This window comes from Marmota monax, unplaced genomic scaffold (assembly GCF_021218885.2).
Source record: "Marmota monax isolate L192 unplaced genomic scaffold, Marmota_monax_Labrador192_F-V1.1 WCK01_AAM20220418_F8-fsc00548, whole genome shotgun sequence".
NCBI lineage: Eukaryota > Metazoa > Chordata > Mammalia > Rodentia > Sciuridae > Marmota > Marmota monax.
Genome location: NW_026692888.1, coordinates 266,790 through 293,149, shown reverse-complemented (window position 1 = coordinate 293,149; position 26,360 = coordinate 266,790). Strand labels below are relative to the sequence as shown.

The 26,360-nt window shown below is 47.9% G+C and overlaps 1 long non-coding RNA gene across 1 annotated transcript; it reads right to left on the bottom strand.

Annotated features, from left to right (window-relative positions):
* Positions 1-4,651: 4,651 nt before the first annotated feature.
* LOC124096649 (uncharacterized) lies at positions 4,652-25,107 on the bottom strand. The gene is made up of 2 exons (XR_009227345.1): positions 8,725-25,107; positions 4,652-8,368 (listed from the first exon to the last, which is right to left on the bottom strand). It is a non-coding gene; the product is annotated as an uncharacterized LOC124096649 (long non-coding RNA).
* Positions 25,108-26,360: the final 1,253 nt, after the last annotated feature.

Genomic DNA, 26,360 nt, shown 5'->3' with positions numbered 1-26,360 from the left:
TAGAGGGAAGGACAGGATCATTTCTCAAAAAGCCTGAATGTTTTTGCCCACTTTCCTGTCCAGCAACCAAAATTGTCCAATTCAGTGAGGGTTTCAAACCAAAGTTCCTTCTGGGGGCCATTGTGACTCATTGTTTAAGTCTGGTTCTTTTTCAAACATTCTCTCTCTGGGTTCATGTTCTGCCTTAAACCCCTTCAATCTTTCAGCTGAATTCTCTCAGATTCCATTGATATTTTTAAAAGATTAATGTTTTGCATAGTTTGTCTGGCAAGTTCAAATATTTGGCATCTGTGCCAAGAACATTATAGAATGTAGGAGGTGTCAGGTTGCCTTGTATTGTGAAATTTCTTGTATTTGTGCTAAATTTGCACTGCCGATGAGATGGATGTGTCTCTGCTATTTATTTATTTATTTATTTATTTATTTATTTATTTATTTATTTATAATCTAGGATGGAACACAGAGGAGCTTAAGCCCTGAGCCAGCCACATCTTCAGCCCTTTTTTTCATTTTCATTTTGAGGGAAGCTATCACCAATTTGAATAGGGCATCACTGTGTTACAACAGGGGCTGGCTTTGAAATTTCAATCCTCCTACCTCAGCCTCCCATCTTCTGGGATTAAAGGCAGGCACTGCCATGCCCAGTTGTGTCTCACACTTGTTTTGGATCCATTCTTATCATCTGCCTTCTCCTGGTGCAGTCGGCTAAGGACGGTTTGGTGTGTGGTGTTGAGTTTCACTCCAGATGCACTCCATTGCCTCTATTCCCTGTTGCATCTCTAGCTGTGACTAGTGAGGACTGACCCTGGGCATTGAGTTCCACAGTGTGAAGGCATGGAGTTCTCTGTTTGTGAAGAGAGTGGGGAGCCTCTTGTGTTCCTGTGGTGTGATGTAGACAGAAGGGTCTGTGGGTCATGCCTCTCTACTTCCTCCTGCAGTTGGTAGGGAAGTGCCTACCACTAGAAGAGGTTTTCTTGAGCACTGATGGACATTGGTTTTGGCCCTTAAGATCTCATTTTGGAACGGATATGTGTATGCAATTATCCAGACTGCTCCTCTGAGGAATTGGAATGCTTATGACAGAAAAAAGATGTGACTCAGATGCCAATTCTGTGTCCAAAAGAGACTGAAAATGAAAGAGCTGCCAACAATAGTGGGCCCAATTTGAGGGCCATATTGTTTTGAATATTGACAATGAACTTCACCTAAATGTCCAAGACTGGTAGAAAATTGAATGGAAAGGGGCTCAGAAGCACCCTGAGGGCGACTATTGGGAGACAGCTTCCACAGGGAGAGTATAGGTGACTCCTTCAATGTAATTATGTTCTCACCTTTGTCTCCAAAGTAATTCACCAGTTGAGTAAATCTTGAGGAGTTCTTTGGAGACTGTGTGATGCCTGAAGTCTCAATCAACATGGAACACTCAAAATATGACTCACACCCTAAAATGTAGGTAGGGAAAGAGCTGGGTAGGCAGATAGGAGACTTGCACTCACCAAGGTCAAGTTTCTCCTAACAGAAAGACGACAGTGGAACAGAATAGAAAGACCACAGATGCAAGGCTGAGTTTCAAACAAAGGGTGAGACATCTGTTAAAAAGGGATAAACTTCAACACAGTGACCATAACATGAGGGGAAGAAATGGCACATGAAGTGCACATTGTCCCTGAATGCCTTACCAAGAGTGGGCTGGAGGCTTATTTTCTTAACCCTTAGATCCTTATAAAACCTGAGACAATTGCCACTCATTGGCAACCCTCTCTTGGGACCACACCCATGCAGGAGTTCTGCTTTCTTTATATTGTTTTTGTATAATCTGACACTTTGCCCTCACCCTTTCACTATTTGTGTCTGTGAAATTCCTTCAATGGATGAACAAGGCAAAGAACGCAGTCAATTCCATGGTGTGTGTCACAAAATAACTGAAGACTAATTATGCCAGGAAACTAGATTGATATGGGAAATGATATTACCTACTGCCCAGCTCCACATCCTGTCTGTCCCCAGAATGGGGCTGCAGTTGAACCCTTATGAGATCATTCAGACCTCACTAAGAAGAATGCATTCTCCATTTTGACAATATGAAGACAGCACTCAATATTCTTTACAGCTGCTGAAACTAATTCTGACCTCCATGCAGGAATTTCCTTCTTCTAGGACAACCCCATCTCCTCAGGACCCTTCTCATACATTCTAGGCAGGAGACTCAATCCTACTTAAGACATAGAAAAGCCAGAGATCAGAAGTGCAACTCATGGATAAGTGGACAGGCCCTCATGAGTTTCTCCTAACCACTCACTCACACATTTCTAACCCTCATTCACCACATCTGAAGAGGAAGGACACCACCAGAAGATGATTGTCCTGCTCATCCTGGGAATCCACAGTCCCTGGTTAGCTGACAACCCCTCTACAAATCTCACATGTCTGTTCAGGAGACAAGCCCCAGATGGAACATACCAAGCTTTCATGTGTTCAATTACTGTTCCTCTTGACCTTCTCTATCTCTCCCTCAATCCAGGTCAGATTTCTTTCCACCTGGTTACAGATTGGGCTCTCAGTTTCTGATCTCCATCATCAGGTAGATGGCTGGGACTTCAGAGAGCTCCCTCTGCTGGCCACTGACTAACTTGGAAAATTCAGGCAGCCATTCAAAGTACCTGGCAGCAGTTTCCTAACTGGCTCAGATCAGGGGGGAATGCTGCCATGCTCAACCGAAAATGCCTCCTTCCCCCTTCTAACCAGGAGAATCCTGAGATGTTAAAAATCAAGGCTGAGAAGAGAAAATATGTCTCTTCTAGAAAGAGAAGGATTCGACACCACTCCAGACAAAGGCAATGGAGTAGGTAATGGAGCCAGATGGCTACTGACAGGAGAAGCTGAATGGGTGAGAGATCCACCTCATGTATTAGTACACTACATGACTTTTGTGGGACTCTCCACCGAGTAGATTGGGCTCCCCAAAGATGTGGAATGCAACCATCACTCCAAAGGAGACCATGTGCCTTGGCCTATAGATGCATTCTTGCAAAATAAAGCATCCCCTTTTCTGGCCTATTCAAAATATTTCTTGAGTTGAAGGGATGCTGGCCCCTGATCTAGTGCCCCAACTATAAGTGTAAATGGAAGACTCACACTTGCTGTACGAGCTGCCACCTGTCACCCACTTCCTTGGTCTTGAAGGGTCTGCATCATCTGTCACATCGACTAGGGGTCCCACTGCCCACACTTTGCCCTTTCTGAGGTGGCCTCTTCTTTTTGATCTTTTGTGCAGTTTGTGAGTCTTGGGTCAATCACCATCACAAACATCTTAAAAGAGAGTGCAGGCCTGGCATCAGAACACCTGGGCCAGGAAGAACAAGAAAAGAAAACTCACTTTTTTTGGAACCTAGGGAAAAAATACTTCAAGGGTGTAACATATTCTTGAGGCATTGGTGTCATTCTGCTTTGACAGAGGAAGAGTGTCCCCTGAGCACATCTTCCCACTTTGTGGAATTGGGATGGTAGTAGAGTGTTTTCTGTGTGAACAAAAAACTTAATCACAGTAGAATACACTAAGATGGTTATTCTGCACCTATTTTATAAATTTCATGAGGGAAAATTAAACGGTCATAACTACTAACAAAAGTGGGGGTGGGGGAATGTAGTATCCAGGAGCAGCTGTTGGTTGGGTCATCACTTCTAGGATTCCAGCTCTCCTTTAGCTTGATTTGGATCACTTCACATTTCTACCAGGACACTTAATTTACTGAGAGCCATGTTGCCTGCCTCAGAAGGCTGACACCTGTGAAGACTTGTGTTGGTGTTTCTTTTAGGTCTTCCTCCGATGTCATCAAACAAATATCTTGTGGCATTTTTTCTATATTAAAGGGTAGGCTAATTGACAAGTCCCCTCTCTCTCCACCCCCCAAAACAAGCAAACAGTGGTTTTATGTGAAACGTGATACCTCTCCGTTTTTGAGAGCTGTTCCATTCCCTTAATGACTGGTTGTCTCAGTTGTTGGGGTTAGTATCCAGATTTCCTAGTGATCTTTATCATTTTCCCCATATTTTTACTGATGCAGTATGGCTCAGCTATGCTACCCCTACCACTTGGTCCCTTTTCTCTACTCATCTTTCCCACATTTCCTTTCCTTTTTGTTCTTTATTTTTTTGCATATCAGAGAAAACGTACATCCAATATTTGTGCATCTGAGTTCTTTGGGGATGTTGATGTGTAGGTTTTTTTCCTTGATATGTCCTTATCTGGTTTGGGTATGTGTGCGATGCTGGCTTTATAAATTTAGAATGTGTTCCATCCCTTTGTATTTCATGGGGTAATCTGAGGAGTTTTGGCATCACTTCTTCTTCAAAGGTTTTTGGTAGACCTCAGCTGGGAGTCCATCCAGCCCTGAGTTTTTCTTTGTTAGAGACAGTAATGCAAAGCCTTCCATCTTATTACAAGTCATTGGTATGTTTGGGTTTTCTTTTGCTCTGGATTCACTTTTGGTAGATGCTATTTATCTAGAAATGTATTCATTTCTTCTAGGTTTTCCAATGTATTGGAGTACAAATTTTCAAAATAGTCTCTAATGATCCACTGGATTTCTCTGATATCTATGGTGATTTCACCTTTTTAATCTCTAATTTTATAAACTTGGCTTTTCTCTCCTTTTCTCTTGGTTACTTTAGCATGGGGGCTTATCAATCTTGTTTACCTTTTTAAAGAAACAACTGTTTCATTGGTCCTTAGTGTTGTTATGTTTGTTGTCAGGTCCATTAATATTGGCTCTGATTTTATTTCCTTCCTTCCTTCAGTGTTTGCTCCTCCACCATAGCCTGGCTTTTACACCATTTCCCATTTACACAGTGCATGATGTCGGCTTCCTCAGTAGAGGGCCTGAAGTGACACTGCAGGAAGCAGAGTCCTCTTGTGGTTAAGCTACTGCACCATTGCTCTGTGATGCTGGTATGAGTCCATGTGAGGGCAGCGTGGATCAGGTGAGGAGATCCTCAGGTCCTGAGGAAGGCTTTTGTCTCCAGGAAAATTTTCCAACACTTTCCAAGCTGATCTTAGGTGATGGTGCCCTCCTAGTGAATGGTTCAACTGTAGTGGGAGGCACCTGGCTCTGAGTTCAGAACTTGGCAGTCCCTGGCTCTACCCATGCCCACCTGAGTTGTAGCAGACCAAACACACTGCCCTTACCAGGCACATATTCGCAAGGGTCCCCCATCCCTTTCTGTTCAAAGGATGCTGTGAGAGCCAGGGCTGCTGCTCCCTCAGGTAAGGAAGGTCCAGGTGGGCTGGGGAGTGGACAGCCCAGAATGCTTCTACCATGTGGTCACCCATGCCCACCGGCTTGTCCCCTAGAGATGAAGACCCGGCATAAGGCAGAAGCTGCTGCAGAGTATTGAAGCTACCGCTGATCTTGAGGAAGAAGGTAGGTGCAGGACGCACATCTGGGAAGGCACAGCCAACTTGGGTGGGGGCAATGGTTCTTGGAGGGGTGCTCCCTGGTGACAGGAGCTGCCACATTGTAGGCAGGCTCACCCAGGATGAGCATCTACCTCTGGAGGGCTGGAGGGGTGACCCATGAGTTTAGGGTTCTGGGGCTGAAGGTATGGGGTACCTGTGGTGTCTTTAAGCTGTGTGCAGGGGTGGATGCAGTGTGAAGATCCTCCAGGTTGGCGGCATACCTTGAGGTGAGTGGTTGGGACCCCCTGTTTTGCAGGAACAGTTGTGTGGGTCTCAGTGAGGGGGCCTTAAAGGAGAGACAAGCTCCTGGGGACAGGTAGGCCTGTTTGGGGAGGTCCATGTTGAGTGGGCCTGCCAAAGAGGGCCCAGTGTTCAGCAAAGGAGAGGAAAGTCTCCCTCCTGCACCCACACATTCGCATTACCCAGAGCCACCACCACCAAGAGACAGAGGCCACTTCTTGGGGGTCTCAGGTATGTGGACTGCTCCTTTGGCAGGCAGAGTCCCATCATCTTAACCACCTTACACAGGAGAATGACAAACAGACTTCTGCTGCTCTGCTTCCCATTTACTGTCTCTTGGGCCATGGTGGAGATTAGTCCAGCCTCTGGATTTATAGCTAGTCACCTCTGAGGAGTCAGACACTCAGTGATACTTGGGTCTTTGAAAGCATTCCCTGTAGTGATTCTTCAGTCAATTATGCTTAATTAGTAGACTAGAATTATAGAATCTTCAGTTCATCAAACATCAATCCTAAGTGCTTTGCCTTGTCTCATATAATCCACAAGGCTGACTTCCTCTTGTGTAGGTGAAAGTAGCAACTCCTCTTTATTAGCAAGGAAGTTGAAGCTCTGAGGGTTTAAGGACTTGAGCCAAGGCCACACAGCTATGAAGCAGCAAAGTGGTCCACCTTTCAAATTGGATAAACCCTAACAATGTTCGCTAGATCAATAAGTAAACAAGCATAACTTTACAGGAGAAAGAAAGACTGACAAGTGGATTGCTTTGTTTCACATATTTGGGAATTGTGGGCTGAACACAACAGATTCAGGCACAGCTTTATCCAGAGGTTGCAGTGTCATCATCAGGACACTGCCTCTCTCCATCTCCCTGCAAGCCTTCTTTGCCCACCCTGTCTCTGGGGGTGGTGGCATGTTGCCCAGCAGCTTTAGAGACACAATCTTCTAGTTTGGTATTGGAGGAAAAGACAGTGTCCTAAGATGATAGTGAATGTCATGGGCCAGCCTGGGTCACTGCTTCTTTCTGCCCATCATGGTGGGATGGATTGATCTCAGTGGTCAAGCCTGGAGGGGCTGAATCATTGTGTGAGAGAAAGAAAAGAGTCACCAAAAATATTCAAGGGTAAATGACGAGACAGGGAGATGAAAGCCAAGCAGGCAAGCCACAGATGTCCCCACTGAAGGGGTGAGAGCAGCTGCATTTAGAACACAGCCCCTTGCAGTAGAGGTGGCTGATTTTGCCCCTGTGCCTCTCTTTCGTCCTAAGTGCTGCCTGCAGGCTTACTATTTGCCAGGTGTCCACTGGATCAGGTGAGCAGACCCTGATATTGTACAAACAGACACCAACTTGCTGCATGGAGAGAGCATCCTCAGCTTTCCTGGGTACTTCCAAGTGTCCAGAGTGCAGTACCCAAGCCTGGCTCACATTGCCCAGGTCTGAATCAGTGGAGGCAGTTGTAACTACGACCTTCAACTGTGTGGCTTTGAAACATCAGAAACTGATTTCTCACAGATCTGGAGGCTGGCAGGCCAAGATCAGGGGACCAGGATGGCAGGATATGGTGAGGGCCCTCCCTCAGGTTGCAGTTGACCCACTTCTCATTATATCCTCACCCTATGACTTTTCCACAGCTCCCAAGCCCTCCTTTCCAATCCTGGGGGAGCTGGGGAGACAACAGTGAGCACAAGGAAGGCCCCCTACCCTCTTGGAGCCCACAGTCTAGAAGGAGAGACTGAGCAAGGACAAGTAAACTGATGAAGAAATAGGATGAATTCAGAAATGGTTGAGGAAACAGAGGAGAGAGAGGGTCAGGGTGTTCCTAGGTGGCAGTCAGAATGGGCTTCTCAGAGGAAGTGTCATGAGAGCTGAGAGCATATTGATGGACAGGAGCTGCTGGGCCAAGAAGTGGGAAGGGCAGCTTAAAGGTGATCAGGCAGCAAGCAGCTGGCAGCCTCTGAGGGAGCAGGGGTGGAATGGAGATAAGTAGGGACAGCCCAGGGACAGAGAGGGAGAGGTGGGCCACCCTAAATCTGAGTCTCCCATCAAGGCCTTCTGAGAAGGTGTCAGGCAGGGCTTCTGAGCTGTCACCATCAGACAGCTTCTCTATAAAGACCCTGAAGCCCCTTGAAGGCCATGCTGTGCTGAGCTTGGAGAGAGGCAGGTTGGGAAGGAGGTGCTGGGTCTGTTTGCCCCAAGCTCTGGTTGCCTGCCCTCAGCCTCTCCCAGTGCAGTGATAAAGCACACTTCTTCCTCCTCTTGTTTTTTACTTGATAACTTTTTAGAACATTTTTAAGCTCAAAATTGAGGGGAAGATCAGAGATTTCCCAAATGCTCCCATCCTTGCACAGTCTCTGCCTCTGTCCCCATCACTACCCACCAGAGAGGCACATTTTTTCCAGTTCAAAAACCAACATCATTGTCACCTACAGTCTGGAACTTACCTTATTCTTTACTCTTGCTGATGTACATTCTGTGGGAATGAACAGTTGTAGAATGACATGAACCCACCTTTGGCCAAGACCATGACGTTTACTGGCTGTGATCTGAGGAAGCAGGTGCATTGGCCACCAGGACAGAGCAACCTGAATCCATGTGGAGCTTCACTGATGCAAAGTGCAGTCTCCTCACAGGCCTGATGGGCCTTGCCTTCCCAGGTCAGCAGCCTCATTGGAAACCTGGGAATGGTAAAAGTGACACCTACATTGCATGGTACTATGAATCTTTGGGCTTACACAGGAAGCACTCAATTCCAGGCGGCACCCTTAGGGGTTTGTTTTATGAGTGAATAACGGTACTCTCTTCAAGACTTGGTGTGGGACAGCCTGGATTTGAATTCCCACTCTGGCACTTCTAGCTGAGTATTCTGTGGCAAGTCATTTCATCTGACCATGACTCAGTTTCCTCATCTATAGAGGGGGGATATACCCATCTCATTGAGTTACCATGAAGAGTTGAAGAAACCATATCCCTGAGCATGGGCCAGAAACACAGTGGTAGGTGGTGCTACTAAAACCAATGTATGCACACTTACTATGCAGCAGCTACTGTCTTCAATTCTTGAAAGGGACTGTATTCCTCCAAAATTTGGACATTCCTCAGAAGGTGCTGGAGCTGCTGTGTAAAAGATGTGTATTGCTTCCATGCCCTGGCACATGGCCATCTCCTGCTTGGTGCTGGGAATTCTGGGAACTCAGTCAGCTCTGGGGAAAGTAGTGTTTTCAGAGGAGCAGCCTGCCTGGATGTTTAGAAAACCGAGTAGGATGAGCCCAAAGAGTGTCTGCCTCAGGCCTGGTTCTGTGTAACTATAGGCAGCCTGTGCCTCTGGCCTTACCCTGTGGGCATATCCCCTCCCTGTGAGAAAGTTCTCTGCCTCAGGCCTTACAATTCTGAGGCTTCAGGAAAAAACAATTTCCAAATTTGGAGTCTGTGGATTGCATCTGGGAGCATTCCAACCTGCATGTAGTCAGAACTGGGACACTTGGGGAGAAACGAATAGGGTCCTGGCTCTGAATAGCTAGGCAGTAGGTGGCTTGGCTCAGTCATCACTCAAGTGTATGTGTAGCACCACCATGGGCCATCATTTGGCCTATTATTTAGGAATCAATGCAGACAAACCTTCTAGTCCTCCTGGAGTTCCAATATTGTCAGGAAGTTAGTCAAGCCCACCAGCCATCTTGGCAGATGAGGGGCACAGGATGTTAGAGGTGTCAGCCTCCTCACCATCTCTAGGTATAGAAACCTGCAGCCAGATGTTTGTGAGGAGTAGCTTCAAGGAAAGAAGGGAGTGGTCTTTGGGCTAGTCAGGAGGGCTCCTGTTTCATGGGGAGCTGTTATAAATGATGGCTGGGCAAACCCCAATTTCCACCCTGTGTGATTTCCAGCAGAGGACTCAACTCTGGGGGTTTACCCCGTAGAAAGAACATATGGTGGTGCATTTGATTCTGGGCACCAAAGGAACAGAGTATTGGTTGGGGCCTCAGAGCCAAGCCCTGTGAGGAACCCTCCCCAACACCGCCAATCCAAACCTGGGTTGCCCATGCTTTTTTGTACAGAGACCGGAGAGCAAGTGTGGGGAGCCGCTTACACACATATGTGCCTCACAGGTTGCCCTTTTGATCGGGTGCATGGAACTGCCTGGCTACTCTTTGGGAACCCATGATGCAGGGACCTTGGGAGGTTCCAGTTAAAAGAGAGGCCCTGTCCATCATGACTCCCTGTTTCACTCCACATTCCACAGAACCCTCTGCTCAATCATCAAAATGCAGCTGTACCTCTATCCAGAATATTTTTGAGGTCCCAAGACTTGGACAACCTGAAGCTTTTCAGGACCTTCCTGTTTGTCATTATGCCTGAATCAGAGGGGAACTTCCATGTCCTTCCCCAGCTGAAGAACACAGATCCTGTAAGTCTGAGCTCTCTGATGATGGGGTCTGGGGCAGATGACTGATGGTGTGTGCAGAGGAATCTCAGCTGGTTCCCCTGGGATCTGCCATATGTTCCCAAGACACACAATGCTAACATCCTTCAGCTGGTGGAACCTAGTCTGGGAAGATGGCCAATTGTGGAGGAGGGCCAGGAGTATTCTCAGAGGCAGGGTTCTGGGGTGAATTGTGAAAGGCCCAAGGAAATTCAGTCACGTTGGGTGTTTTCTCTTGCAGCTCTAGCACCATATCAAGTGATATAATTGCCTCGAGCAGCTGTGGCCCAATTTACTTGCTTACATTTGGGGGAGCATGCTATCACATTCCCTGTGAAGGAGGAGAAATAGCCCTCAAAATCAGAGGTTGGTCCTACACCAGCATTGACCACACAGGAAGATATGGAGCCACCCGTGGCCACTGAACCTTCAAGAAGAGGAGGAAGCTTAGCTGCCAATAAGAAAGTCAGTGGATATTGAACATTATTATCTTCCACTTGATATCTCTCTCTCTCTCTCTCTCTCTCTATATATATATATATATATATATATATATAGATATACATATATATATATATATATATATATATATATATAGATAGATAGATAGATAGATAGATAGATAGATAGTACATATGGTGCTCCAAGCTGCCATCCCATCCTTTGAAAGAGAGCCACCTTTCCTGGCAGCAATATAAATTCAGGGTCCAAAACAATAGAGGCAGGAGGTCAAGAAACTATTAGGCCACAGCCCTCCACATCTCCTAGAATGTATCCTCACTTCCCTAGTTCTAAACTTTTCAATGGCATCTCCCACATGTGAGCTCCTGAGCATTACCCAGTGCCAGAACCCCCAGCACAGCTATCCTTCCCCTCCCCTCTGAGATTATCTATTTTATTTTTTGTGATGCTAATTCTTATGGCATTGTAAGTATTTTTAGTGACATTCTTTTATGTTGACCTAAAAGTGCTTAATCCATTCACCAGGCTGTGCCACCACCAGTACTGCGTATCTGCTGACGGAGCCCATGTAGAGCTCATAGGTGCTGTGAGAGAGGATGCAAACAGGCCATGAAGGATGAGGTGAGATAGATGCCCCTGTTATGGAGCAGAAGGGACTGCCTAATGAGTGTTGAAGATTTTAGGCCATTATAACTCATACTATGATCTATTTTAACTGTCATGTGGCACTACAAATCCCACTCATATAAGATAAAAACCTTAATATGTACATTCTTATTGCTCCACAGATCATGGCTCACCATCCTCTTATTCTTCAAGACACAATATTGAAGTTAGAACCGTTAATGACTCAGTAATGGTCTGTATTGTTTGAATAAAAAGAAGAGTCTTCTTACGTTTTGCACTTCAAATAAAAAGCTGTGACTCTTACACTACTTTGTCACACTGAGAATGCAAAGGAAATGTTCAAGAAGGAAATTAAAGTGCTGCTCCAGGGCATATGTATATGACTAGAAAGCAAGAACAGCCTTATTGCTGATCTGGAAAAACTTTTTATATTCTGAAGAAAAGAAGAAACAACCCACGTTCTATGAAGATGAAGCCAAATCCAGATAAGGCCATCACTTTAGATTGTTATACTGACAAGAGAAGTGAGAAAGCTGCAGAAGAAGTTTGAAGGTGCCAGAGTTTGGTCCATTATGTTTTTGGCAAGAGGCCCCTCTCCATAAAATAAAAGTGCAAGGCAAAGAAACAAGTGCTGATGTAGAAGCTCTTGCAAGTCATCTAGAAGGTCTTGCTAAGCTATTCGATGAAGATGTGTTGTGCTTTAGGTAGTAGGTGTCCCCAGAAGCTCATGGGCGAGCCAATACAAGGATTATCAGTGAAATGATTCAGTTCTGAGAGCTTTAACCCAATCAATGGTTTATTCCACGGACAGATATGAACAGGCAGCAGGCATGGAAGGGCATGTGCTGGACCCTTCCCAAGCCTGGAGGTATAGGTGGCACCTGCAAAGGCATCTAGTGGCTGTGAAAGAAGTCTGGTTTCTGGGACTGAAGCATATAGAAGCCAACCTCAGCGTTCCACAGCAGGGTTTCCCATTGGAGGTTCCCAGTGACCAGGAGCAGTGTCAGCATCCATCTGTGGGGAGAATGTCAAACAGCGAGCCTAGGTGTCTTAAGGCAGTTTGAGGAGCCCAGATGTATCAGTGGCAGGATGGAGAATTGGCCTCAGGCTTGGAGGACAGCCATGGGCAGGAGCCTGGGCAGTGAAGCCTTGGCGTTTGGAATCTGTGGAGGTATTGGTGTCTGAAGTTCAGTTATGGCAGCGGTGGCAAAGGCAACCAAGGAGTCTGTAGGTGGCAACGTCAAGCCAGGCATCCAGAGAGGAGCATTCTCATCCTCTGGTAGTGGCAGGAGTCTGGTCCCAGTGCAGTGATGGTGGCTGCGGCATCACTGGTGGCCCTGTGGGGACTCCAGTGGCCGCAGTGTGGAGCTCTGTTAGCGGTGATGGTGAAAGCTTGGGACAGCAGGCCTCCGAGTCAGAGGACGACTAGAGGCTGTGATGGCCTCTGCAGTGGCTCCTCCAGGCAACTGGCATTGCTCCTGGTAGGGCCTGCCTGCTCACGAAGCAGGGCGCAGGAGCTGGTGGTACCCAGACACCTGCTGAGTACCTTATGCTGCCCATTCCACCAATGCCTGGCATTGGCCTGGAGTCCACCAGGCTGCTCACCTAATCCTTGAGTTCACCCTGCCCCTCCCTGAGTTGCAGCCTCTGAGGGATGAGTAGGCCTGCTGCCAGCTGGGCAGCCTTGGGAGAAGACACCCACCCTCCCCAGCTACATCTCCCCTTGGCTGTGGTAGCAGAGTGCAGAGGTGGGAGGTGGGGGGGCCTAGAAAATCCTCACCCTCCAAGTGCATCCCTGGGGCAGGACAAGGGTGGAGGGCACAGGTGGCAGTGGGAGTCTAAGGGCAACGAGTTCTCTGTCTTGGTCTTCTGCCACCCCCAGCCACAGAAATGCACTTTGGGGGTGACGATGTCCTAGGACCTCTGCTTTCTGCACCCACAGTCCATGCAGGATGTGGCTGGGTATGGTGAGGTTCTCTCCCAAGACCGCCCCAACCTAGCAGACAGCCTAGTTCCTCAGTAGAGAGGCTATATCAGGTGATGGGGTGAGCAGACATCCAGTGGGCTCATGGCCAGAGCGAGACATGGCAGATGTGGGCAGCATAAGGTCCCGGGCAGCTGCCTGGGTACCACTGCCTCCCACGTGCTTCTTCCTGAGCAGGCCAGTCGACCAGGAGCAAGACCAGGGCCTGGAGCCTCCACCACAGAGGACATCCCAGCTACCGGTTACCTTCTCACTCTGACACCCACTATCCCATGCCCTTGCTGACATGCCAGCCTGGAGCTCTTCGCTGCGGCCAACCAGACTCCCCACATGGCTACTGGATGCCACCTTCACTGCCCTGCAGCCGGACCCCAGTTACTTCTGCAGGATGAAGATTCTCACTGCTGGACACTGCCTGTTGTTGCTGCCCCTGCTTCTGAACTCTTATGGTGCCACCACCATTGTGCAGCACTCAAACTTCCAAACTCCAGATGGACTCCAACACTGCCCACCCCACACCTGGTGCCCAACCCCTATACTGAGGCTGGACCCCTGATGCAGCTGCATGTTGCTCCCGCCCCTGCCAGACTCTGGAGCTACACCCTGCTGCCACCAGACTTTAACATGGATACTAGACAGTGACACTCAGTACTGGGGCCAACTTCATTGCAACTGCAGCCAGACCCTTGTCACTATGGCAGATGAAAACACTCATGGCTGGATGCATCTGTTGTTACAACCACTGTTTCTGGATTCTTCCACTGTCAGCGCCACCATGAGTAGGAAGCAAGGAACTCCCAAATCACAGCTGCATGCTGACACCACCACAGTCACCCACACCCCATGCCAATACTCAACTCCTGACTTTTGAGGCCTGATGCCCTATGCCCAAAACAGCTGGATGCTGCTCTTGCCACCATATGCCACCATTTCATGATGGTGCCATTGCAGTGAAATGATCCCAAGGATGCTTCTCTGCTCAAGATGTATAAGAGCTGGGAAACTGATCATTCTCCATTACAGTCACCTCACCAAGTTCCTCTGCATGCTGCCTGCCTTTTGTCACCCCAGGACCAGCTACCAGTCCTCAGGACCCTTGAGGAGTTGTGGCTCTAACTCAGGGAACTCATCCAAATAAACAAGTGAGCACTTTAAATAAAGGCTGCAGTCCTCACAGCAGGCAGTGGGTGGGGCTAGGTGGGTCCAGCTCACTGGTGAGAGGGTGGGGTTAGAGCCTGGGAGCTGCTGGCCAGGTCTAGACCTGATCTTGTAGGACAAGATAGAGAGGGATCTCTGGCTGCTCTGGGAGTCTAGCCCTGGAAGAACCTTCTGGTCCTTTCTCTTGAACTTTCCATGGTGTCTCCTTCCCCTACTCCTCCACTCTTCCCTGAGGAGACTCTGTGTCCTGGACATAGGGTCATCTGGGCACAGGGTCTCTGGGCAGTGGTGTGAGGCCCCAGTACATTGCAGCAGGCTGGGGACAGCCAGAATGGCCATACCTGGACTTGTAGGAAAAATACCCTCCTAGATCTACCAAATTTAGCCTAACACTGGCTTCTTCCAAGAGATTATCAAGAAAGGAAAAATAGAAGTAAGCAAGTTTGTCTGGCTAAGGGGTAGTGGGAGGAGAAGTGAAGACTTCAGATTGGGTAGAGCTGGATTTAGATCCCTCTTAACTGGGTGACCTTGAGCAGGGTGCAGAACTAGGTACAACCTTGGGTTTGCATCTGGTAAAGTAAAGTTGGTGAGGAGGATAAGCCAGGGGTAAAATTAAGCTGTTGAGCAGTACCTAAACTTTGGGAGCCAGGAAGGCATTTGACATGATTTCCATGCAGAAATATATTCTGAGATTAAAGTCAACCCACTTAGAGGTGCACCTTTGGAAGGCAACTGACCTGTGAGGCAGGCGGTTGAATTTACTTCATTTTTTAGATGAAGTAATAATATATGGAAGATCATAAGCCAATGTTGGGTCACGCTTGTGAAATTATAGGCTGTTTTCAAATTTGTTTAAAGTTACATTGAGTTAAATCTACATAGTTCAAGCCTCCTGGGATATCCCCCACCTCTTGTCACACCCCCACATACAGCACTATCTACAATCCCTTACTCTTTTTAGAGTGTCACCAAATATGTTGGTCCTACACCAGCATTGACCACACAGGAAGATATGGAGCCACCCGTGGCCACTGAACCTTCAAGAAGAGGAGGAAGCTTAGCTGCCAATAAGAAAGTCAGTGGATATTGAACATTATTATCTTCCACTTGATCTCTCTCTCTCTCTCTCTCTATATATATATATATGTATATATATATATATATATATATATATATATAGATAGATAGATAGATAGATAGATAGATAGATAGTACATATGGTGCTCCAAGCTGCCATCCCATCCTTTGAAAGAGAGCCACCTTTCCTGGCAGCAATATAAATTCAGGGTCCAAAACAATAGAGGCAGGAGGTCAAGAAACTATTAGGCCACAGCCCTCCACATCTCCTAGAATGTATCCTCACTTCCCTAGTTCTAAACTTTTCAATGGCATCTCCCACATGTGAGCTCCTGAGCATTACCCAGTGCCAGAACCCCCAGCACAGCTATCCTTCCCCTCCCCTCTGAGATTATCTATTTTATTTTTTGTGATGCTAATTCTTATGGCATTGTAAGTATTTTTAGTGACATTCTTTTATGTTGACCTAAAAGTGCTTAATCCATTCACCAGGCTGTGCCACCACCAGTACTGCGTATCTGCTGACGGAGCCCATGTAGAGCTCATAGGTGCTGTGAGAGAGGATGCAAACAGGCCATGAAGGATGAGGTGAGATAGATGCCCCTGTTATGGAGCAGAAGGGACTGCCTAATGAGTGTTGAAGATTTTAGGCCATTATAACTCATACTATGATCTATTTTAACTGTCATGTGGCACTACAAATCCCACTCATATAAGATAAAAACCTTAATATGTACATTCTTATTGCTCCACAGATCATGGCTCACCATCCTCTTATTCTTCAAGACACAATATTGAAGTTAGAACCGTTAATGACTCAGTAATGGTCTGTATTGTTTGAATAAAAAGAAGAGTCTTCTTACGTTTTGCACTTCAAATAAAAAGCTGTGACTCTTACACTACTTTGTCACACTGAGAATGCAAAGGAAATGTTCAAGAAGGAAATTAAAGTGCTGCTCCAGGGCATATGTATATGACTAGAAAGCAAGAACAGCCTTATTGCTGATCTGGAAAAACTTTTTATATTCTGAAGAAAAGAAGAAACAACCCACGTTCTATGAAGATGAAGCCAAATCCAGATAAGGCCATCACTTTAGATTGTTATACTGACAAGAGAAGTGAGAAAGCTGCAGAAGAAGTTTGAAGGTGCCAGAGTTTGGTCCATTATGTTTTTGGCAAGAGGCCCCTCTCCATAAAATAAAAGTGCAAGGCAAAGAAACAAGTGCTGATGTAGAAGCTCTTGCAAGTCATCTAGAAGGTCTTGCTAAGCTATTCGATGAAGATGTGTTGTGCTTTAGGTAGTAGGTGTCCCCAGAAGCTCATGGGCGAGCCAATACAAGGATTATCAGTGAAATGATTCAGTTCTGAGAGCTTTAACCCAATCAATGGTTTATTCCACGGACAGATATGAACAGGCAGCAGGCATGGAAGGGCATGTGCTGGACCCTTCCCAAGCCTGGAGGTATAGGTGGCACCTGCAAAGGCATCTAGTGGCTGTGAAAGAAGTCTGGTTTCTGGGACTGAAGCATATAGAAGCCAACCTCAGCGTTCCACAGCAGGGTTTCCCATTGGAGGTTCCCAGTGACCAGGAGCAGTGTCAGCATCCATCTGTGGGGAGAATGTGAAACAGCGAGCCTAGGTGTCTTAAGGCAGTTTGAGGAGCCCAGATGTATCAGTGGCAGGATGGAGAATTGGCCTCAGGCTTGGAGGACAGCCATGGGCAGGAGCCTGGGCAGTGAAGCCTTGGCGTTTGGAATCTGTGGAGGTATTGGTGTCTGAAGTTCAGTTATGGCAGCGGTGGCAAAGGCAACCAAGGAGTCTGTAGGTGGCAACGTCAAGCCAGGCATCCAGAGAGGAGCATTCTCATCCTCTGGTAGTGGCAGGAGTCTGGTCCCAGTGCAGTGATGGTGGCTGCGGCATCACTGGTGGCCCTGTGGGGACTCCAGTGGCCGCAGTGTGGAGCTCTGTTAGCGGTGATGGTGAAAGCTTGGGACAGCAGGCCTCCGAGTCAGAGGACGACTAGAGGCTGTGATGGCCTCTGCAGTGGCTCCTCCAGGCAACTGGCATTGCTCCTGGTAGGGCCTGCCTGCTCACGAAGCAGGGCGCAGGAGCTGGTGGTACCCAGACACCTGCTGAGTACCTTATGCTGCCCATTCCACCAATGCCTGGCATTGGCCTGGAGTCCACCAGGCTGCTCACCTAATCCTTGAGTTCACCCTGCCCCTCCCTGAGTTGCAGCCTCTGAGGGATGAGTAGGCCTGCTGCCAGCTGGGCAGCCTTGGGAGAAGACACCCACCCTCCCCAGCTACATCTCCCCTTGGCTGTGGTAGCAGAGTGCAGAGGTGGGAGGTGGGGGGGCCTAGAAAATCCTCACCCTCCAAGTGCATCCCTGGGGCAGGACAAGGGTGGAGGGCACAGGTGGCAGTGGGAGTCTAAGGGCAACGAGTTCTCTGTCTTGGTCTTCTGCCACCCCCAGCCACAGAAATGCACTTTGGGGGTGACGATGTCCTAGGACCTCTGCTTTCTGCACCCACAGTCCATGCAGGATGTGGCTGGGTATGGTGAGGTTCTCTCCCAAGACCGCCCCAACCTAGCAGACAGCCTAGTTCCTCAGTAGAGAGGCTATATCAGGTGATGGGGTGAGCAGACATCCAGTGGGCTCATGGCCAGAGCGAGACATGGCAGATGTGGGCAGCATAAGGTCCCGGGCAGCTGCCTGGGTACCACTGCCTCCCACGTGCTTCTTCCTGAGCAGGCCAGTCGACCAGGAGCAAGACCAGGGCCTGGAGCCTCCACCACAGAGGACATCCCAGCTACCGGTTACCTTCTCACTCTGACACCCACTATCCCATGCCCTTGCTGACATGCCAGCCTGGAGCTCTTCGCTGCGGCCAACCAGACTCCCCACATGGCTACTGGATGCCACCTTCACTGCCCTGCAGCCGGACCCCAGTTACTTCTGCAGGATGAAGATTCTCACTGCTGGACACTGCCTGTTGTTGCTGCCCCTGCTTCTGAACTCTTATGGTGCCACCACCATTGTGCAGCACTCAAACTTCCAAACTCCAGATGGACTCCAACACTGCCCACCCCACACCTGGTGCCCAACCCCTATACTGAGGCTGGACCCCTGATGCAGCTGCATGTTGCTCCCGCCCCTGCCAGACTCTGGAGCTACACCCTGCTGCCACCAGACTTTAACATGGATACTAGACAGTGACACTCAGTACTGGGGCCAACTTCATTGCAACTGCAGCCAGACCCTTGTCACTATGGCAGATGAAAACACTCATGGCTGGATGCATCTGTTGTTACAACCACTGTTTCTGGATTCTTCCACTGTCAGCGCCACCATGAGTAGGAAGCAAGGAACTCCCAAATCACAGCTGCATGCTGACACCACCACAGTCACCCACACCCCATGCCAATACTCAACTCCTGACTTTTGAGGCCTGATGCCCTATGCCCAAAACAGCTGGATGCTGCTCTTGCCACCATATGCCACCATTTCATGATGGTGCCATTGCAGTGAAATGATCCCAAGGATGCTTCTCTGCTCAAGATGTATAAGAGCTGGGAAACTGATCATTCTCCATTACAGTCACCTCACCAAGTTCCTCTGCATGCTGCCTGCCTTTTGTCACCCCAGGACCAGCTACCAGTCCTCAGGACCCTTGAGGAGTTGTGGCTCTAACTCAGGGAACTCATCCAAATAAACAAGTGAGCACTTTAAATAAAGGCTGCAGTCCTCACAGCAGGCAGTGGGTGGGGCTAGGTGGGTCCAGCTCACTGGTGAGAGGGTGGGGTTAGAGCCTGGGAGCTGCTGGCCAGGTCTAGACCTGATCTTGTAGGACAAGATAGAGAGGGATCTCTGGCTGCTCTGGGAGTCTAGCCCTGGAAGAACCTTCTGGTCCTTTCTCTTGAACTTTCCATGGTGTCTCCTTCCCCTACTCCTCCACTCTTCCCTGAGGAGACTCTGTGTCCTGGACATAGGGTCATCTGGGCACAGGGTCTCTGGGCAGTGGTGTGAGGCCCCAGTACATTGCAGCAGGCTGGGGACAGCCAGAATGGCCATACCTGGACTTGTAGGAAAAATACCCTCCTAGATCTACCAAATTTAGCCTAACACTGGCTTCTTCCAAGAGATTATCAAGAAAGGAAAAATAGAAGTAAGCAAGTTTGTCTGGCTAAGGGGTAGTGTGAGGAGAAGTGAAGACTTCAGATTGGGTAGAGCTGGATTTAGATCCCTCTTAACTGGGTGACCTTGAGCAGGGTGCAGAACTAGGTACAACCTTGGGTTTGCATCTGGTAAAGTAAAGTTGGTGAGGAGGATAAGCCAGGGGTAAAATTAAGCTGTTGAGCAGTACCTAAACTTTGGGAGCCAGGAAGGCATTTGACATGATTTCCATGCAGAAATATATTCTGAGATTAAAGTCAACCCACTTAGAGGTGCACCTTTGGAAGGCAACTGACCTGTGAGCAGGCGGTTGAATTTACTTCATTTTTTAGATGAAGTAATAATATATGGAAGATCATAAGCCAATGTTGGGTCACGCTTGTGAAATTATAGGCTGTTTTCAAATTTGTTTAAAGTTACATTGAGTTAAATCTACATAGTTCAAGCCTCCTGGGATATCCCCCACCTCTTGTCACACCCCCACATACAGCACTATCTACAATCCCTTACTCTTTTTAGAGTGTCACCAAATATGTTGGTCCTACACCAGCATTGACCACACAGGAAGATATGGAGCCACCCGTGGCCACTGAACCTTCAAGAAGAGGAGGAAGCTTAGCTGCCAATAAGAAAGTCAGTGGATATTGAACATTATTATCTTCCACTTGATATATATATATCTATATATATATATATATATATATATATATATATATATATATATATATAGATATATAGATAGATAGATAGATAGATAGATAGATAGTACATATGGTGCTCCAAGCTGCCATCCCATCCTTTGAAAGAGAGCCACCTTTCCTGGCAGCAATATAAATTCAGGGTCCAAAACAATAGAGGCAGGAGGTCAAGAAACTATTAGGCCACAGCCCTCCACATCTCCTAGAATGTATCCTCACTTCCCTAGTTCTAAACTTTTCAATGGCATCTCCCACATGTGAGCTCCTGAGCATTACCCAGTGCCAGAACCCCCAGCACAGCTATCCTTCCCCTCCCCTCTGAGATTATCTATTTTATTTTTTGTGATGCTAATTCTTATGGCATTGTAAGTATTTTTAGTGACATTCTTTTATGTTGACCTAAAAGTGCTTAATCCATTCACCAGGCTGTGCCACCACCAGTACTGCGTATCTGCTGACGGAGCCCATGTAGAGCTCATAGGTGCTGTGAGAGAGGATGCAAACAGGCCATGAAGGATGAGGTGAGATAGATGCCCCTGTTATGGAGCAGAAGGGACTGCCTAATGAGTGTTGAAGATTTTAGGCCATTATAACTCATACTATGATCTATTTTAACTGTCATGTGGCACTACAAATCCCACTCATATAAGATAAAAACCTTAATATGTACATTCTTATTGCTCCACAGATCATGGCTCACCATCCTCTTATTCTTCAAGACACAATATTGAAGTTAGAACCGTTAATGACTCAGTAATGGTCTGTATTGTTTGAATAAAAAGAAGAGTCTTCTTACGTTTTGCACTTCAAATAAAAAGCTGTGACTCTTACACTACTTTGTCACACTGAGAATGCAAAGGAAATGTTCAAGAAGGAAATTAAAGTGCTGCTCCAGGGCATATGTATATGACTAGAAAGCAAGAACAGCCTTATTGCTGATCTGGAAAAACTTTTTATATTCTGAAGAAAAGAAGAAACAACCCACGTTCTATGAAGATGAAGCCAAATCCAGATAAGGCCATCACTTTAGATTGTTATACTGACAAGAGAAGTGAGAAAGCTGCAGAAGAAGTTTGAAGGTGCCAGAGTTTGGTCCATTATGTTTTTGGCAAGAGGCCCCTCTCCATAAAATAAAAGTGCAAGGCAAAGAAACAAGTGCTGATGTAGAAGCTCTTGCAAGTCATCTAGAAGGTCTTGCTAAGCTATTCGATGAAGATGTGTTGTGCTTTAGGTAGTAGGTGTCCCCAGAAGCTCATGGGCGAGCCAATACAAGGATTATCAGTGAAATGATTCAGTTCTGAGAGCTTTAACCCAATCAATGGTTTATTCCACGGACAGATATGAACAGGCAGCAGGCATGGAAGGGCATGTGCTGGACCCTTCCCAAGCCTGGAGGTATAGGTGGCACCTGCAAAGGCATCTAGTGGCTGTGAAAGAAGTCTGGTTTCTGGGACTGAAGCATATAGAAGCCAACCTCAGCGTTCCACAGCAGGGTTTCCCATTGGAGGTTCCCAGTGACCAGGAGCAGTGTCAGCATCCATGTGTGGGGAGAATGTGAAACAGCGAGCCTAGGTGTCTTAAGGCAGTTTGAGGAGCCCAGATGTATCAGTGGCAGGATGGAGAATTGGCCTCAGGCTTGGAGGACAGCCATGGGCAGGAGCCTGGGCAGTGAAGCCTTGGCGTTTGGAATCTGTGGAGGTATTGGTGTCTGAAGTTCAGTTATGGCAGCGGTGGCAAAGGCAACCAAGGAGTCTGTAGGTGGCAACGTCAAGCCAGGCATCCAGAGAGGAGCATTCTCATCCTCTGGTAGTGGCAGGAGTCTGGTCCCAGTGCAGTGATGGTGGCTGCGGCATCACTGGTGGCCCTGTGGGGACTCCAGTGGCCGCAGTGTGGAGCTCTGTTAGCGGTGATGGTGAAAGCTTGGGACAGCAGGCCTCAGAGTCAGAGGACGACTAGAGGCTGTGATGGCCTCTGCAGTGGCTCCTCCAGGCAACTGGCATTGCTCCTGGTAGGGCCTGCCTGCTCACGAAGCAGGGCGCAGGAGCTGGTGGTACCCAGACACCTGCTGAGTACCTTATGCTGCCCATTCCACCAATGCCTGGCATTGGCCTGGAGTCCACCAGGCTGCTCACCTAATCCTTGAGTTCACCCTGCCCCTCCCTGAGTTGCAGCCTCTGAGGGATGAGTAGGCCTGCTGCCAGCTGGGCAGCCTTGGGAGAAGACACCCACCCTCCCCAGCTACATCTCCCCTTGGCTGTGGTAGCAGAGTGCAGAGGTGGGAGGTGGGGGGGCCTAGAAAATCCTCACCCTCCAAGTGCATCCCTGGGGCAGGACAAGGGTGGAGGGCACAGGTGGCAGTGGGAGTCTAAGGGCAACGAGTTCTCTGTCTTGGTCTTCTGCCACCCCCAGCCACAGAAATGCACTTTGGGGGTGACGATGTCCTAGGACCTCTGCTTTCTGCACCCACAGTCCATGCAGGATGTGGCTGGGTATGGTGAGGTTCTCTCCCAAGACCGCCCCAACCTAGCAGACAGCCTAGTTCCTCAGTAGAGAGGCTATATCAGGTGATGGGGTGAGCAGACATCCAGTGGGCTCATGGCCAGAGCGAGACATGGCAGATGTGGGCAGCATAAGGTCCCGGGCAGCTGCCTGGGTACCACTGCCTCCCACGTGCTTCTTCCTGAGCAGGCCAGTCGACCAGGAGCAAGACCAGGGCCTGGAGCCTCCACCACAGAGGACATCCCAGCTACCGGTTACCTTCTCACTCTGACACCCACTATCCCATGCCCTTGCTGACATGCCAGCCTGGAGCTCTTCGCTGCGGCCAACCAGACTCCCCACATGGCTACTGGATGCCACCTTCACTGCCCTGCAGCCGGACCCCAGTTACTTCTGCAGGATGAAGATTCTCACTGCTGGACACTGCCTGTTGTTGCTGCCCCTGCTTCTGAACTCTTATGGTGCCACCACCATTGTGCAGCACTCAAACTTCCAAACTCCAGATGGACTCCAACACTGCCCACCCCACACCTGGTGCCCAACCCCTATACTGAGGCTGGACCCCTGATGCAGCTGCATGTTGCTCCCGCCCCTGCCAGACTCTGGAGCTACACCCTGCTGCCACCAGACTTTAACATGGATACTAGACAGTGACACTCAGTACTGGGGCCAACTTCATTGCAACTGCAGCCAGACCCTTGTCACTATGGCAGATGAAAACACTCATGGCTGGATGCATCTGTTGTTACAACCACTGTTTCTGGATTCTTCCACTGTCAGCGCCACCATGAGTAGGAAGCAAGGAACTCCCAAATCACAGCTGCATGCTGACACCACCACAGTCACCCACACCCCATGCCAATACTCAACTCCTGACTTTTGAGGCCTGATGCCCTATGCCCAAAACAGCTGGATGCTGCTCTTGCCACCATATGCCACCATTTCATGATGGTGCCATTGCAGTGAAATGATCCCAAGGATGCTTCTCTGCTCAAGATGTATAAGAGCTGGGAAACTGATCATTCTCCATTACAGTCACCTCACCAAGTTCCTCTGCATGCTGCCTGCCTTTTGTCACCCCAGGACCAGCTACCAGTCCTCAGGACCCTTGAGGAGTTGTGGCTCTAACTCAGGGAACTCATCCAAATAAACAAGTGAGCACTTTAAATAAAGGCTGCAGTCCTCACAGCAGGCAGTGGGTGGGGCTAGGTGGGTCCAGCTCACTGGTGAGAGGGTGGGGTTAGAGCCTGGGAGCTGCTGGCCAGGTCTAGACCTGATCTTGTAGGACAAGATAGAGAGGGATCTCTGGCTGCTCTGGGAGTCTAGCCCTGGAAGAACCTTCTGGTCCTTTCTCTTGAACTTTCCATGGTGTCTCCTTCCCCTACTCCTCCACTCTTCCCTGAGGAGACTCTGTGTCCTGGACATAGGGTCATCTGGGCACAGGGTCTCTGGGCAGTGGTGTGAGGCCCCAGTACATTGCAGCAGGCTGGGGACAGCCAGAATGGCCATACCTGGACTTGTAGGAAAAATAGCCTACTGGGAAAATACCCTCCTAGATCTACCAAATTTAGCCTAACACTGGCTTCTTCCAAGAGATTATCAAGAAAGGAAAAATAGAAGTAAGCAAGTTTGTCTGGCTAAGGGGTAGTGTGAGGAGAAGTGAAGACTTCAGATTGGGTAGAGCTGGATTTAGATCCCTCTTAACTGGGTGACCTTGAGCAGGGTGCAGAACTAGGTACAACCTTGGGTTTGCATCTGGTAAAGTAAAGTTGGTGAGGAGGATAAGCCAGGGGTAAAATTAAGCTGTTGAGCAGTACCTAAACTTTGGGAGCCAGGAAGGCATTTGACATGATTTCCATGCAGAAATATATTCTGAGATTAAAGTCAACCCACTTAGAGGTGCACCTTTGGAAGGCAACTGACCTGTGAGCAGGCGGTTGAATTTACTTCATTTTTTAGATGAAGTAATAATATATGGAAGATCATAAGCCAATGTTGGGTCACGCTTGTGAAATTATAGGCTGTTTTCAAATTTGTTTAAAGTTACATTGAGTTAAATCTACATAGTTCAAGCCTCCTGGGATATCCCCCACCTCTTGTCACACCCCCACATACAGCACTATCTACAATCCCTTACTCTTTTTAGAGTGTCACCAAATATGTTGGTCCTACACCAGCATTGACCACACAGGAAGATATGGAGCCACCCGTGGCCACTGAACCTTCAAGAAGAGGAGGAAGCTTAGCTGCCAATAAGAAAGTCAGTGGATATTGAACATTATTATCTTCCACTTGATATATATATATATATATATATATATAATGTACATATACGTATATATATAGATATATAGATAGATAGATAGATAGATAGATAGATAGATAGTACATATGGTGCTCCAAGCTGCCATCCCATCCTTTGAAAGAGAGCCACCTTTCCTGGCAGCAATATAAATTCAGGGTCCAAAACAATAGAGGCAGGAGGTCAAGAAACTATTAGGCCACAGCCCTCCACATCTCCTAGAATGTATCCTCACTTCCCTAGTTCTAAACTTTTCAATGGCATCTCCCACATGTGAGCTCCTGAGCATTACCCAGTGCCAGAACCCCCAGCACAGCTATCCTTCCCCTCCCCTCTGAGATTATCTATTTTATTTTTTGTGATGCTAATTCTTATGGCATTGTAAGTATTTTTAGTGACATTCTTTTATGTTGACCTAAAAGTGCTTAATCCATTCACCAGGCTGTGCCACCACCAGTACTGCGTATCTGCTGACGGAGCCCATGTAGAGCTCATAGGTGCTGTGAGAGAGGATGCAAACAGGCCATGAAGGATGAGGTGAGATAGATGCCCCTGTTATGGAGCAGAAGGGACTGCCTAATGAGTGTTGAAGATTTTAGGCCATTATAACTCATACTATGATCTATTTTAACTGTCATGTGGTGCCGCAGTCTGGCTGGGCACAAATGCCGCAGTCTGGCTGGGCACAAAATCACGAGCCACCACACAGCTTGTAGATTCAAACAGCAACTCTTTATTCCCGAACTCACACCAGCCGTCTACAATCACGTTCTGGGGAAATCCACGTTCTCTGCCCAAATCCACCTTCTCTCCCAAAATAAAGAGTTGCTGTTTGAATCTACAAGCTGTGTGGTGGCTCGTGATTGTGTGCCCAGCCAGACTGCGGCATTTGTGCCCAGCCAGACTGCGGCATTTGGTGGCCCGTACGGGGAACTTCTGAAGCTTAGAGGTAAGTGAAATTTCTCACCCTTGAGGAAGAGAGATAGAATGGGTGAACATTTCAAAAAACAATGTGTTATTGTTTTGATTTATTTTGTTTTTATTTCAAGTTGCCTGTTCCTAGAACTTTCTCAGGCAAACTGGGGAAAATGGTTGACTCAAGGTTTGAAGTTGTTCGCCTCCGAGGAAGAGAAATTGTTAGAGAAAGGAGGCACCCCAGTAAGACCAAGAACAGTTAAGGCATATGTTGATAAAATACAAAAATGTAGCACATGGCTTTTTAAAGACGAGTTATTAAGTATATCAATGGGACCATCATGGTATCCT